This window comes from Schistocerca serialis, chromosome 4 (assembly GCF_023864345.2).
Source record: "Schistocerca serialis cubense isolate TAMUIC-IGC-003099 chromosome 4, iqSchSeri2.2, whole genome shotgun sequence".
Taxonomy (NCBI): Eukaryota; Metazoa; Arthropoda; class Insecta; order Orthoptera; family Acrididae; genus Schistocerca; species Schistocerca serialis.
Genome location: NC_064641.1, coordinates 747858538 through 747868874, shown reverse-complemented (window position 1 = coordinate 747868874; position 10337 = coordinate 747858538). Strand labels below are relative to the sequence as shown.

The following is a 10337-nucleotide window of genomic DNA, read 5'->3' as shown; positions in this document are numbered from 1 at the left end:
TGTAACACGTGTGTTTCATATTGTTTGAAGTTATCGTATACTCGTGCAATAGTGAACTACCTGCCGTATCACTTTTCAATAAAGTAACTTCGTCCTTGATGGTGTTACTTTTTTTTCCTGCAGTGTACAACACAACGTTCGTGGTATCTAGAGGAATTGCTATCGTTCAGGAATAAATCTGAGTTTGCTGCCATTTAGGCGTGTCACTGAATAAGTGTCGACATACTACGATAAGCCGTCAGCTAGCACACAGAACACCTATATTTGCAATAATATGATCAACGATTGTAGCTCGTAGTTCCGAGCGACACAGGAGCGCGAGGCGTCAGATCGTTCGTGCAAAGTGGCGTGATGAAGCCCGCGTTATTACTTTGGCAGAGATTGGCGGTATGGGAGGGTGAGGGGTAGAGGCGTTAGCGCTGATAATTACTGCTTGATGATGCTCCGGGGAAGCGCAAAATGGTGAAACTCCCAACGGAGAAAGCATAAAACAAAAAGCGAAACATTTGCTACAATGAAACGAGCACATCGTACGAATCTATGATGAAAAGAAAATTTTGTTACATCACATTACTTTTGGTTCGCACGTTTTATGTAATGCCCCTGTTCAAATGATCGGTGTCGACCGCTTCGCAGAAATGGATGAAATTTAGTAAGTGCAAGGATAAAGCTCCTTTGTTTTTAAAACATGACCTGTGATCCAGATGCAATATGAGTTCACTGAAGTTGAAAGGGAGTGTTCACGAGCACCTACAACCACTTTGTTACAGGATAAATGAACTTAAATACGATCGTGTTAGCACTACAGAACGTAGATAAAAGTGATTCCACCGTTACACCCCTGAGATAAAACAGATATCCACTCTGTCGGCGTACGGGGAGGGAGGGAGCGACAGATCATGTTAGTATGCTGGTGAATGGCGGAATAGTGTCCAGATTTCATGAGACATGCTTGTGTGTACACTTACTACTAATCAGTATCCAGTTCATGTTCTGGTTTTCTTCAAACTGATATTAAAATGATGAGCCTGACTGTGTATTTGAGCATGATACAAGTTCTGTTGACAAGATTTTTTTTTCCAGTCCGTCATTAGTTACGCCCGTGAATTCTACTGGACCAAGGGAATGAGCGCAGTACGGATTATATGAGTATTAAAAAGTGAATTTTTGTTTTTGAATTAATTACTGCAACTGTTCTTTTCTCAAAAGGTTTGCACAGTTAAACTCTACCCTAAACAGCCTTTCGTTTACTTGATGTATAATACCTACCTCTACATGAATCTACATCTAGATGAATCCACATCTACAATGTTCACAGAACCACTTTCACACAATTTCTCCACCCTCGGGTAGCACGTGTGGAGGATGAACTCCCAACTTTTTCGTAGGACTTCTGATTTCATTACTTTATCATGATGATCATTTCTCCTTATGTAGGTGACAGTCAACAAAACAGTTGATTGTAATTTTGTGAAAAGATTTCACAGTGACGAAACACGCCTTTGTTTTAATGATAGCCACACCAACTCGCTTATCAAGTCTGTGACACTGTTTCCCTTATTTCATGATAATCTAAAACTAGATGCCTTTCTTTGAACTTTTCAGATATCCTCTGTCAATCCTTTGTGATAAGAATGGTTCAAATGGCTCTGAGCACTATGGGACTCAACTTCTGAGGTCATTAGTCCCTTAGAACTTAGAACTAGTTAAACCTAACTAACCTAAGGACATCACACACATCCATGCCCGAGGCAGGATTCTAACCTGCGACCGTAGCGGTCTCGCGGTTCCAGACTGCAGCGACTAGAACCGCACGGCCACTTCGGCCGGCTTTGTGATAAGAATCCTGTACGGCGTAGGAATACTCCAAAAGAGGATGGACAAACCCAGTCTCTTTAGTAATATCTTTGTCTTTAGATCCTACTTAAAGACGTTGTTATGTTTTTACCAGTCCCTCTGAAGTTGCTATTTATTTCAAAATAAATATTTTCCAGAAAGCGTTTCTTGGCAACTCACACTCAATAAGGTTTGATAATACTCATTAACTTATAGTCCGCCGCCAGTAGTTGAGTGGTGCCGGCACGGTAGCTCAGCGTGTTCGGTCAGTGGGCTGCTCGCCCTCTGTAATAAAAAACTGAGTAAAGGAATAAACGATCAACTTGACACCGGATGACATGTGACGTCCGCTCAGACCAAACGCAATGAACAATACCGAACAAAATGCAAAAAATAAATAAGTAAATAAAAGCGGTCAGCGTGAGAGATTGTCAATCCTAACGGCCCGGATTCGATTCCCGGCTGGGTCGGAGATTTTTCCGCTCAAGGACTGGGTGTTGTGTTGTCCTAATCGTCATCATTTCATCCCCATCGACGTGCAAGTTGCCGAAGTGGCGTCAAATCGAAAGACTTGCACTCGGCGAACGGTCTACCCGACGGGAGGCCCCAATCACACGACATTTATTTATTAACTTATATATTGTTCGTAAGCTGCAAAACATCTCCCACCCACATAGAGATCAAAAATGAGGCCGTGCTGTTAGAAAATGTTGACGGTGTTCATTTCTTGTGATTAAAGCTTGATAATAAGTTCAATTCAATGTTCAAATGTGTGTGAAATCTTATGGGACTTAACTGCTAAGGTCATCAGCCCCTAAGCTTACACACTACTTAACCTAAATTATCCTAAGGACAAACACACACATCCATGCCCGAGGGAGGACTCGAACCTCCGCCACGATCAGCCGCACATTCCATGACTGCAGCGCCTTCGACCGTCCGATTAATGCCGCGCGGCAAATTCAACTGGGACGAAAATGCAACTAAACTGCCTAAATATCTAAAGACATTTTTGTTTGCAATGCAAATGTTATCACACAAAGCTGATAACAAAAACCATTAAAAAGCTGACACATTTCGTTTTGTTTCATTGTATAATGCCATACGACGTCTAACTCATCAAGCCAGGCTACAGTCTTCCGGCTCCAAATGCGTCTAACACAAATTAAACGTGATGTGAATTGAAGAACGTGTTGCAGAAGCCAGTCCAAGGATCTAGGTATATTAGCTCTCAGCACGTTTATTTCTTAGGGAAATTTTTCGGGGGCAGTGTACCTTTCCTCCACGAATTCGGTTCACGAATTGAATACCAAGAATAAGAGTAATCGTCACAACGATTTAAAGACGCTCTATTTTTCCATAATTGTATCCACTACCCAGGAACACACGTATCATAAAAGGATCATTTACTTAAAAAATTTAGTCTCAGAAGTTCCTGATTTATTGGTGGCTAATTTCTTCTGCGCCAGGGATGAATTCCTTAGAATAACTTATGTTAACAGTTCCGCAAGACATGATTGCTGTTTAGTACCTGACTTCGTCACTGGTTCAATGCTATAATGTCATGTGTCTCAGTAAGCTGAACATATCTTTTTTTTTTTTAATAATGTTCTGCTGCACCTCAGTATGCATACACATTAAGCGTTTTAATTAATGTGTGAATATAATGAGACGAAGAGTTTTGATTTTTTTAAATCCATTAGGACTACTGTTTGCTAACCCTTTTTACTTGTGCTGCCAGTAGCGAAGGATATCGGCACTAGTTGCAAGATATTCATTTCTCTCCGAGCGCTGCCAAAATTTCCGCACGTGTCATGTGGTAATGATGCCAGAAGTGCAGGAAGGGCTCGGTGCTGGTTTCCCCTCGAAGCTCCTCTCCCTTTGGCAGTCCAATTGTCGGACAAAGCATGCCTCCTGCCGCTCCCAAGAGCAACAGGGCGAAGGATCAACTTATCGTGGCCAATAATAGTACTGGTACATGCGACATACAAAAAATCAGGCAATAAGTACCGGTGGTTTAAAAATCGGAGGTGCAGCACAAAAAAACATAAAGAAACGATGAAAATTTGCAAACATCACATAAGAATTTCGTAATAATATATAGTGAATTAAGTTGCCACACAGGTACAAATTTAGTCTGTTCATCAAAGGAACCAGCTTTAGGATGGTAATAAAAAATTTCCAAGACAGTTCAGCACCAGTTAATATGGAACTAGCCATGTCGAGAGAAGTCGCCCCCTGTGAATAGACGAGAGAAGGGCGAAGTTGAAACGCTGTTCAAAATCCAGTAATGGGATGATGATAACAAAAAGGTGGAAGCTGTACAGTTGAGTGTTTCAAGTTCCTTGGTTCCTACTACCGGTGCATTTACAAACTTTCACTACTGGCCATAAAAATTGCTACACCACGAAGATGGCGCGCTACAGGCGCGAAATTTAACCGACAGGAAGAAGATGCTGTGATATGCAAATGATTAGCTTGTCAGACCATTCACGCAAAGTTGGCGCCGGTGGTGACACCTACAACGTGCTGACATGAGGAAAGTTTCCAACCGATTTCTCATACACAAACAGCAGTTGACCGGCGTTGCCTGGTGAAACGTTGTTGTGATGCCTCGTGCAAGGAGGAGAAATGCGTACCATCACGTTTCCGACTTTGATAAAGGTCGGATTGTAGCCTATCGCGATTGCGGTTTATCGTATCGTGACATTGCTCTTCGCGTTGGTCGAGATCCAATGACTGTTGGCAGAATATGGAATCGGTGGGTTCAGGAGGGTAATACGGAACGCCGTACTGGATCCAACGGCCTCGTATCACTAGCAGTCGAGATGACAAGCATCTTATCCGCATGGCTGTAACGGATCGTGCAGCCACGTCTCGATCCCTGAGTCAACAGATGAGGACGTTTGCAAGACAACAACCATCTGCACGAACAGTTCGACGACGTTTGCAGCAGCATGGACTATCAGCTCGGAGACCATGACTGCGATTACCCTTGACCCTGCATCACAGACAGAGGCGCTTGCGATGGTGTACTCAACGACGAACCTGGGTGCACGAATGGCGAAACGTCATTTTTTCGGATGAATCCAGGTTCTGTTAACAGCATCATGATGCTCGCATCCGTCTTTGGCGACATCGCGGTGAACGCACATTGGAAGCGTGTATTCGTCATCGCCATGCTGGCGTATCGCCTGGCGTGATGGTACGGGGTGCCATTGGTTACACGTCTCGGTCACCTCTTGTTCGCATTGACGGCACTTTGAACAGTGGACGTCACATTTCAGATGTGTTACGACCCATGGCTCTACCCTTCATTCGATCCCTGCGAAACCCTACATTTCAGCAGGATAATGCACGACCGCGTGTACGGGCCTTTCTGTATACAGAAAATGTTCAACTGCTGCCCTGGCCAGCACATTCTCCACATCTCTCACCAACTGAAAACGTTTGGTCAATGGTCGCCGAGCAGCTGGCTCGTCACAATACGCCAGTCACTACTCTTGATGAACTGTGGTATCGTGTTGAAGTTGCATGGGCAGCTGTACCTACACCCGCCATCCAAGCTCTGTTTGACTCAATGCCCAGGCGTATCAAGGCTGTTATGACGGGCAGAGGTGGCTGTTCTGAGTACTAATTTCTCAGGATCTATTCACCCAAATTGCGTGAAAATGTATGCACATGTCAGTTCTAGTATAATATAATTGTCTAATGAATACCCGTTTGTCATCTGGTTTTCTTCTTGGTGTATCTATTTTAATAGCCTGTAGTGTATTTCGGAACTTAAACGGACTCTACTATTTTTGAATATCGAATTGCTAGCAGCGACGAGCCGTTTAAGGCGTACTCGGAACAGACAGCGACACCCCTAAAACTAGGGACCTATGACAATACCAAATGGGTTCCCTCACTTCGGGTCTGTGCAAGGAATATTAGAATATCAGTTCTTCTGCTCACGACACAAACAAATGACAGCAGATTTTCGACGTTTCTTTAACTACCAATACTGCAGCATTTTGGCCGTCTGTGGCACGTGATTTCACATACTAGATAGCAATTTTCTCACCAACACCAGGTGATAGTGATTACGATTTCTGTAACACCTGACTGTCACAAAGATTTAAATGGAATCTCATTATCTCTAAAACAAATATCGTCAGAAGGGAAGTACATGTTCGCGGACATAGATGGTACTCCTACTGCCTCTGACTCAGCGGAAGCAAAAGCACCCCTGAAGATGTCCAGTGAAACTCTGGACGAAACGTTAGGAACGAAAATATTTCATGGGCAACGACCATACAATCCGGAAGATTCACCAGTAGCTAAGGCTTTCATTCTTTGACTGTACACGGCGCGTGGTGATTTGAACACGTGGAAACTGTATAAATCGCGAGTCATTAATAACGTGGAATTGTTTCAGTCTCAACATTTACATTACTGAAACTGTCTCCACTGCTTCCGCTATGAGTATTATGCGATATATGTGTTGCATGCTTTTTGCAAACACGCCGTATTGCCTGCTGTTTGGTGCTTTCTCGGCCGCCATGTCGGCTTTAAACGATTGTCTGTGCAGCCGCGGTCCTCTGTGGAAATAACTGTCGCGTCACTGCCCTTGTCGACTTCAGCACGCCACGCTCCGTCGCTACCAGACAATGGATGCCGACGGAACGATCTCTTGCCAGCTGGCCGATAAATCAACTTGATTTAGCCGTTGATGGCATTACTGAGCCACTAGCCTCCCCTTCGTCATATAGAGAGCAATCTGTTAATGTCCCAAGCGGTACCGGACATCTTCATCACATCCATATTTGAATATGCATATTCAAAAAGCAACGACCACTGCATTCTTCTGCTTGCGTGTTCGAGAAATACCGTTATTAGAGGAAGCAATTTGGTTTGATTCGTCTGTTTGTGTGCTACAGTACACTTATTCCGAAGTGTCAGGCACGTAAATATTTGTGGAGGGCACGATAAAGAATATTTTTTAGCTGTTAAAGTGCGAGAAGTTATTCGACTCTCATTCGTCTCTAGTGATAGCTCAACAGGTTTGTAGATTAAAAAAACTGAACTTCTGGAAAACCCGCCTAAGCTATAGGAATCTTGATGTAGGTATCACATTAACTGGAGGTGACTTATTACAAATCAGTTTTTACGAAACAATAATAAGTTACTAGCATATAAAATTACATCCTCTACATGGCTCCCATGTCTGTGCATTCATTGATCCGAGCTTCCGTTAGTTTATGCACTGAAACACCTCGCCACACCACGAATTTTCTCTTGAATTCATTGTCTTAAAACATCCAGCGTCCTCGACCTATACTTAGGTAGACTGTAGTGATCCCGATAGGGGGGAAAAGAAGTGTGTAAGTATATGATACTGAGGATAAATTACAATTTTTCAGTAAATTAAACTCAAATTAGTTAAATTTCGTATGGGTGCAATGTCATTAATATATAATATTTGGATCCAAAAGAGATTGCAAAAGCAAGGTACATTTATCTAAACTGTTTTAACACTAATATTTCATTAGGAACTGTTATGTTTTCCTCACATAGGCTTATTCAAAGTGTCAACATATGTGACTACGAAATTGCTCGTTATAAAATTTGGCCAGGAAAACCTGATTATTCACTACACTTAGTATGAAAAACAAATAAGTTTAATAATACTTTTGTACTGTATACTCACGCAATTTACAGATTTGCACTTTTTAACCCCAATATTGTGCAAATGAGAAAGGTCATATTCAACACTTTTTAATCCAGCTATTTCACTTGGTTGACACTTGTAATTATTTGTAAAATGCACCATTTATGATTTTAATATAAACACCTAAGCACCAGAATCATTCGTAACTATTTCATGTAAATAATTCATTTAATAACAATTTAATTGACTCTAAAAAAAGAGGTAATTTGTTGATCTCTTTGGAAGGATATAAATAGCAGCACTGTCAAAGACCGGCAGGCAGTTGGCTCAGTGTAGTTTGAAAGTCACGTCGGTCAGTGTTTTTAGTGCCGGCTAATTCCATTGTATGTAAACATGTGAGGATCGCAGAACCAAAGATGTTGATGCACAAGATGTAACTGTTTTATCAGAGACGCCATGTAAACTTTACGTGTGTTTATTAAAGAGGAATAAAAACGTGTGATGACTTTTATAAAACTACTAGATGTCTCCAGCCTTACCTTTTTTTAAAATCCGGACCTCTTAAAAATATATAATACCCTAGACAACAAAAGTGAGGAGCCGTAAACTTTATCTTTGAAACAGTATTACTCAGCGTTGTGACGACCACCCTGAGAACATCTTTGAAATATTTTGATGAGAAGTTTTATTCTCCTATAGCATATGACTTTTATTTACTAACATAAAACTGAATTTTCATCATATTAAGGCAGTGGGCCGTTATAAGACGTACAGGGAAAAAAGTCTCAAGTAAGGAAATCCAGAAATATTGCAGGGCCAGAGAATATTAGCGAACCATTCTTGTAAGATGTGACGCAGTACCATCATTTTTAAACACGCGTCGTGAAGAACTGGGAAACTGGGTAATATATTTGATTTGACGGTAGGTTCCAGCATACGTCTGCGAGGCATCCAGCAGGTCTGCTCAAGTAACATTGATCCATTACCATCGGTTTACAGTGACAACAAAAGCCGCAGGCACATTACACCGGTAGGTGGTGTTGCGCTTGAACCCGCTGGCCGACATGGTTCTAATGCTAACCATTTCTGTAGAACATACGAATGTACAGATCCTGTGAATATTAACGTCGTACCTCTAGTCGTTGAAGATGTTCTATTTCTTCTGAACATGCGTATACATTGCTGGACCCTACACAACACACCTACATCCACCATTGCGGAAGCAGCATGCAAGCGAGCTATTGAGTCGCGTACATCCACGGATGGAGTACTATAAACTTGTTCCCTTAAATTTACCCACAAATAAAGATCTAGTGGATTAAGGTCTGTAGAACGCGGAGGCCTGAACATTGGACCTCCATGACACTCCATATCCCTGGAAATGCTTCATTTAAATAGTTACACTCATTCATTCCAAAGTGTGGCGGTGCACCATCCTACTGAAATCATAGCTGTCGCCGAACATAAAGTTGAACATTTTCAATTGCGTCAGGCAAAATATTGCAAGGAAACTTAGTTCCTTATTTTAAATAAAATCAAAGTTCCAGAATGAGATTTTCACTCTGCAGTGGAGTGTGCGCTGATATGAAACTTCCTGGCAGATTAAAACTGTGTGCCGGGCCGAGACTCGAACTCGGGACTTTCGCCTTTTGCGGGCAAGTGCTCTACCAACTGAACTACCCAAGCATGACTAAAGCCCCGTCCTCACAGCTTTACTTCCGCCAGCACTTCGTCTCCTACTTTCCAAACTTCACAGAAGCTCTCCTGCGAACCATACAGAACTATCACTCCTGGAAGAAAGGATATTGCGGAGACATGGCTTAGCCACAGCCTGGGGGATGTTTCCAGAATGAGATTTTCACTCTGCAGCGGGGTGTGCGCTGATATGAAACTTCCTGGCAGATTAAAACTGTGTGCCGGACAGAGACTCAAACTCGGAACCTTTGCCTTTCGCGGGCAAGTGCTCTGCCGACTGAGCTATCCAAGCACGACTCACATCCCCCAAGCTGTGGCTAAGCCATGTCTCCGCAATATCCTTTCTTAATATCCTTTCTTCCAGGAGTGATAGTACTGCATGGTTCGCAGGAGAGCTTCTGTGAAGTTTGGAAATTAGGAGACGAGGTACTGGCGGAAGTAAAGCTGTGAGGACGGGGCTTTAGTCGTGCTTGGGTAGCTCAGTTGGTAGAGCACTTGCCCGTAAAAGGCAAAGGTCCCGAGTTCGAGTCTCGGTCCGGCACAGTTTTAATCTGCCAGGAAGTTTCAAAATCAAAGTTGTTTGACTGGTTTGTTTTGAAAATCGTTCACAGATGAATATAAGAGAATCACTAATCATGTTCTGCCAGGTCAGAGATCAATCTTCATGAGGACTCAAACACCGCAGAGCGAAAGGGGCTAGTGTGAGAAAATGTTGCGGACAATTGTATGAAGCTACTGAGAACTTCAACATGTATTTGTGAAGTACAGTTGGGAATGATATGTATAACACACTTCGCGTGAGTTAAAAATACAGTATATTCCGTGAAATAGAAAAGCGCTATCTTAAAAAATTAACCTGTATAACAAGATTTGATTTTCGTAAATCGCGCGTGGAAATAAAATCATGACATCATGCAGAATAAGCGTCAAGGTACTCAGATGATTACAAACTGAAATCACGTTTCAAATTGAAGTGTAAAATTCTACGCAAACGCGTCATAGGATCAAAACGCATATACTTTCAAAGAAAGAATAAACGTTATGGTTTAACGTCCCATGGACGACGAGATGATTAGAGAAGGAGGCCAAACTAGGGTAGGGGAGAGACAGGGAAGGAATTCAGCGGTTCCCTTAGAAATTAACCTTCCCAGCA

At 42.4% G+C, this 10337-nt stretch overlaps 1 non-coding gene across 1 annotated transcript; it reads left to right on the top strand.

The window, feature by feature from the left end:
* Window positions 1-9651: 9651 nt before the first annotated feature.
* Window positions 9652-9726, top strand: Trnal-uaa (transfer RNA leucine (anticodon UAA)). The gene has a single exon. It is a non-coding gene; the product is annotated as a tRNA-Leu (tRNA).
* The last annotated feature ends 611 nt before the right edge of the window (window positions 9727-10337 follow it).